Source organism: Capsicum annuum, chromosome 7 (assembly GCF_002878395.1).
Source record: "Capsicum annuum cultivar UCD-10X-F1 chromosome 7, UCD10Xv1.1, whole genome shotgun sequence".
In the NCBI taxonomy this organism is placed as follows: Eukaryota; Viridiplantae; Streptophyta; class Magnoliopsida; order Solanales; family Solanaceae; genus Capsicum; species Capsicum annuum.
The window spans coordinates 22,420,993-22,427,118 of NC_061117.1; the positions used below are offsets into that span (position 1 = coordinate 22,420,993).

At 35.0% G+C, this 6,126-nt stretch overlaps 1 non-coding gene across 1 annotated transcript; it reads right to left on the reverse strand.

Annotated features, from left to right (window-relative positions):
• Positions 1–5,246: 5,246 nt before the first annotated feature.
• On the reverse strand, positions 5,247–5,353 carry LOC124886223. Its single transcript, XR_007043309.1, has one exon. It is a non-coding gene; the product is annotated as a small nucleolar RNA R71 (small nucleolar RNA).
• Between the last annotated feature and the right edge of the window lie 773 nt (positions 5,354–6,126).

The following is a 6,126-nucleotide window of genomic DNA, read 5'->3' on the forward strand; positions in this document are numbered from 1 at the left end:
ACTGAGTTTACTGTAAACGTATTTGGCCTAAATGTTCCTTTTAAGCACCAACAGTGTGACCTAGTGGTTCAAAAAAGTTGGGTTGAGCATCATGAGGTCTTCGATTCAATTTCCAATAAAGACAAACAATAGATGATTTCTTCCCATCTATTCTAGCATTATTGGATTAAGTTTCTTAGTACCTATTGCTAGAAGGTAGCAAGTATCTCATGAATTTAGTCAAGGTCTGTAAGAAGGCCTGGATATCACAGTTATCAGAAAAATAAATAATGTGCCCTTAATTTGGCACACGCGTCTAATATGGCATAATACACACAGGACACCACGTAGGATGTGAATTAGCATGTAGGATGTCACATAGGATATATGCATTTAATTGTTCAACTTTATAGAAGTTTAAGTGTCTACTTGTGCACACCCAAAATTGGTGGGTATAGATGTCAGTTGAGGCTAAGTTAAATGGCACGTTTATGTCTTGTATCAAATAATTTGAAATGTGGCCTTAGTTTTTTTCTTTGGTTCACACTTGGTAAACAATAATTCAAGAGTTTTGAAAGATTATTTGTTGGTTTTGTTAAACAAAGTTGCCGCCAAAGATTTTGCAGTGGTAAATTTTCCTCATTCACATATAAATATTAAAATTTACATCTTCCATTAACATCATGGATGACATCAACAAGCCCATTTTCATCTCAATTTCAAGATTTCTTTCATTCTCTTGTATTTATTCTCCCTTTCTATTAGAGTATTTAGATAGAGAGTGGGTGTTGGAAAACACTTGTATGAGTCTTTTCTTGGAGTGATATTGTGAGATTGTTCTCTTGGAATATTTGATTTAATTAGAGTGACAACTCTAATTTTCATAACCTCTCTATTGTACTCTTGTTGATACAGTGAAATTGCTCCTCCCCGCTTGTGAACGTAGGCCACACTAACTGAAACACATTAAAGTTTTACCTCCTTTATTTTCTTTAATTACCGTTATTATAAACTTGTTATTGTCATTGTAATATTTTTTGGCTAAATTTTGCAATAACCGAGTTCTCTATACTTACAAATTGGTATCCGAGTCAGATTTAACCAGCTTATTTTTAGTAGCCAAAATGACTATAACAAAGATTTACATTGAGAAATTTCATCAAAGTGCAAACTTTGGGATGTGGCAATTAAATATGGAAGTTATCCTAATTCAGGATAGCTTAGATATGGCACTGGAAGGATAGGAGATGAAGCCAGAAAATATGACGGACGAAGAATTTACCATCATAGACAAAGAGGAAAAATCAGGTATCATTCTAAATCTCTCAAATGAGATTTTATGTGAAAAAATTAAAAACCTTGTATATGAAGAGGACAGTGGAAAGTAAATTTTACCTGAAGCAAAATCTTTACACATTTCGTATGGTTGAAGGTACTTCTATACTCTTACATCTTGATGCTTTGGATTCTATTCTTATCATTTTGAGTAATATAGACGTTGAAGTTAATGGTGAAGATCAAGTTGTCTTATTACTTATTTCCTTACCTCAATTATTTAAGCATATTAGAGATACTATTCTTTATGGAAAGGATAATATCTCTTATAGAGAAATCAAACCTATCTTAAAAACAAAGGAACATATAGATAGAGATATTATTGGAACAAGTAGCGCAACCCATGAGGAAGGATTCTTTGTAAAAGGTAGATCTAATAAGAAAGAATCAAATAGTGAGAGGTCAAAATCAAGGTCAAAGTCTAAATACAGAAATGAAGTGTACAAAAACTGTCGCAAGAAAGGTCATATTATTCTGAATGCTATAAGTTGAAAAATAAAGAAAAGAAAATGGAAAACAATAATGAGCAGAATCCGCGAAGCAAGTGTAGCTGCGGATGAGTCTGGGGGAACAATATTTTTACCAGCTAATAATAGTTTTGAATCTAATGATGAGTGGATTTTAGATTTGGATTGTTCTTATCGTTTATTTACCAATAGGGATTTGTTTACCACATTCGAATCTATTGAAAGTGTTGTTGTCTTGATAGGCAATAGTGCTCCTTGCAAAGTTTTTGGTAAAGGTAAAGTCTAAATTAAAATGCACGATGGTGCGGTGAGAACTCTCACCGATGTAAGATATGTTCCTGACTTGATAAAATCATTTCTTTGAGCACTCTAAAATCTCTTAGGTGCAAATACACAGGTGAATGTGGAGTTATGAAAGTCTCTAGGTGCTCTTGTGTTCATGAAAACATACAGATCAGGTACATTGTACATTTTAATGGGATCCACTATTCCAGGTGCTGCTGCACATTCCCACTTCAAATCAATCGGATCCTGACATCACCAAATTATTGCATATGCGATTGGGACATATAAGTGTGAGAGGTCTTTCCATTCTCACTAAAAGAGGTCTCATGTGTGGACAAAGTGTCAGAAAAATAAAGTTCTACGAATACTGTGTGTTTGAAAAAAAGAAAAGAGTTAGCTTCAAATCTCCAGCAGTTCATCGAACAAAAGGTACTTTGGACTACATTCATTCAGATCTTTGGGGTCCTTCTCGTACCCCATCAAAATGTGGTGCTAGGTATATGTTAAATTTAATTGATGATTATTCAAGGAAGGTTTGGGTTTATTTCCTAAAAAACAAAATTGATATTTTCTTAACTCTCAAACAATGGAAAGTTTTGATTGAGAAGCAAACAAGAAAACAGGTCAAGCGACTTAGAACAGATAATGGCTTGGAATTTTAAAATGACGAGATCAACAAATTTTTGCAAAAATAGAGGAATTGCTCGACATCGCACTACGAGGATGACACCACAACAAATTGGTATTGTAGAAAGAATGAACAAGACTCTTTTGAAAAAATCCCTTTGCGTGATTTCAAATGTTGGGTTGACAAATGCTTTTTGGGCAGAGGTTGTCTCTACAAGTTGTTATATTGTCAACCGTGCTCCTTCTGCATCTTTGAACTTCAAGACTCCATATGAAAAATGGTTAGGTACACCTGTGATCTAGGGCATATTTATATGTTTAAGGCACCAATATACACCCATATTTGGACTTGGTTTGAGAACTTTAATGTGAATTCTTGAGTATAATTCATCTTTAATTTTGTTCTGCACCCAATGGATATCATTAGTGTTTTTGAGGCTCAAATTTTGATGAATTAGACGCAACTGGATACATTAACGATATGTCATGGTAGAAGGAATAAAAGTCATGGGAACATAGCTCAAAAATACAAGATGGAAGGTAGAACTTCACGCTTATAAAGTCACCGTGTCACGTCGATCGAGAAAATGGCATTGATAGAATTTTAGTGGAGTAGTGTGATTATGGCACATCGCGGAGAGGCTCAAATTCCCATTTGGTATAATCCAACGTTGGTCCGTGATTTCACTGCGTTGTGGCACAAGCCTAGTTACCAATTTTTGAGACCTAGAAGTTTAGCGTGTCGTGGAGGAAGGAGATTTCACAATTGTCAAAAACCAGTGGCTCACATCGATAGTGGCGTGTCATAATGAGTGTTAATTTCAAAATTTCACTAAATGATGGTTTTTTGCAATTATAGAAAGTTTGACAGAATATGACATTTGATGGCATGGCGCGACGTGCCATCTAATAAAATTGGGAGGATTTTTAGTATTTTGTCCCAGCTATAAAAGGAAAAATCCAAGATAATTTGGGGGACTTTTGGCAAGCACACCAGTAGCGGAAAAAGCAGAAAACCACCACTTTTAGGGTTCTTAGATTTTATTTGAACTTCTTTTCTTTAAGATATTTTTTTGATATGATTAAGTATCTCTTTTTGATGTTGAATTCAAACATGAGTAGCTAAATACCCTTGTTTTGGTGTTGAGGCCAAGAACGTGATTACTCTTTGATAATCTTTATAGTAGTTTCTTTTTGGATTATGATCTAGGTTGTTCTTAATGTCATGAGCTTACTATTTTGATGAGTGTCCACCATTAGAAAAAATCTATATTGCTATGTGAATCCAGGAGGAGAATCATAGGATAGAATGAAGAAATTAAGGAGCAAGGTTCTTATCCTTTTATAAAAAAAAGGGGTTTGAATTAGCATCTAGAATAGGGATATACCTAGAAACCTTGCTTGGTTCAATTAAAAGAAGATAACTTTATGAATCTAGAAGAATTATTGTATCTCTTTGGGAGTTGTAGCTGCAATATTCAATAGATGTAAGATTTGAGGTCGGGAGACCAAAATCGTAGCATAAACCTTGTGAATCAACAACCCGATAATCAATTAGATTTCTATAAGAATAGAGATTTGTAGGATTGTTCGAAGTGCCTCAACCCTGGAATTCTTATCATTACTGTTTACAGCCGTTGCTTGCTTTTCTCTAGTCATAAACTTTTATTTATTATTTATTAATTTACATTCTTATTCTTAAATTCACAATCATCTTGATAAATTACAACACTTAATACCTCATTTTCTAAAACTCAGAGTTTGGTAAATTTATAGTTGCTTAGTCCTCGTGGGAATGATATCTGACTGTCTAAGTCACTATATTACTTATACGAACGTGTGCACTTGCATGTGTTATTGACCACAACAAGTTTCTGGTGCCATTAACGGGACTAATATAATAAGTAAATTGCTAAATTTTTGGTTTTTGATAATAAGTTTAACTATTAACGGCTTGATCTTAGTGGCTGAATTTTTGCAGGATTAGCTGACTATAAGACTGGCGAGAGATAAAGAGTTGCTAGAGCCTTTTACAGAACAAGAAATGATATTCAATAGAGGCAAAGAGCTCAATATCCTAATCAACAGGCTCAAATGGCTCATCTAGTTGATCCAAAGGTCCCTATCAATCCAAATGCCAAAAATTTCCCAGCTTCGGTTATCATAATTATTCCTGCTCAGACAGTTGCTAGACATGTTCGTGAGGTGGCAATCCCACTCATAAACCATGTGACAAATAGTATTTGCAAGCTCGAACCAGGTGGTTAATTTTAATTGAAGCAAAATATGGTGCAATTGTTGAATTCAACGGGAAAATTCTATGGCCTTTCATATGAAGACTCGCAACAGTACATACTGACTTTCTTGGAAATAAGCGATACTTACATTCCTGAAGGGGTGAATTCTGATTATGTTAGATTGACACTCTTTCCTTATTCTCTAATTAGGGAAGCAGAAAAATGGTTACATGCTTAACCACCACTCCTCATCACTTCATGGGAAGATCTAGCTCGGAAGTTCCTTATTCGATTCTTTCCATCCAGGAAGACTGCACGTTTGAAAAGTGAGATTCTAAGTTTCAGATTGAAAGAAGGAGAGAATCTTTACCAAGCTTGGGAGAGATTTAAAGGTATGCTCAGAAATTTTCCTCACTATCATCAGTCCAATGATGTTCTTGTCCATACTTTAATTAAGGGATTGGAACCAAATACGAAGATTCTCTTATATTCGGCAGCAGGTGGGCAGGCTCTTAAAAAGACTTATGAAGAATTGTACACACTGCTGAATCAGATTTCATAAGGGAATCCTAACTAGCATGCTGATTCGAGGAGTTCTCCTAAGAAGGTTGCATGGGTATTAGAGGTAGACAAATTTACTGCATTACAAGAACAGATTGTAGCAATGCAAAATCATATGATTACTCAGCTTAATAACATAAATTTGGGGGTTACACAAGTAGTAGCTATAGGTAATGTAGTCCAACAGGCAAATTCTTGGTGTGAGGTTTGTGGAAGTAGTGAGCATGCAGTAGATGTTTGCACGGCTAATCCATATTCTATCAACTATGTTGGGAATGAAAATCATCAGAGATAGCATAATTTTAGGAAAACATATAATCCCAACTAGAGGAACCATCCTAATTTCTCATGGAGTGAAAATTAGGCACAAAACACTAATCTTATAGGGCCAATGCAATCAATTCAACAGCAGGTTCAGAATATTGGGCTACTGTTCAAGCTAGTAATATAGAAGAGATGATAAAACAACTTTTAGCTCAACAAGCACTTTTTGCAGCAGAAGTAAAGACTCAACAAGCACAGTTTGCAATAGAATTGAAGAGTCAATAATTGCTTATGAGAAATCTGGAGTTGCAACTTGGTCAAATTGCAGGAACACAGAATATAAGACCTCAAGGATGCCTGCCTAGTGATAC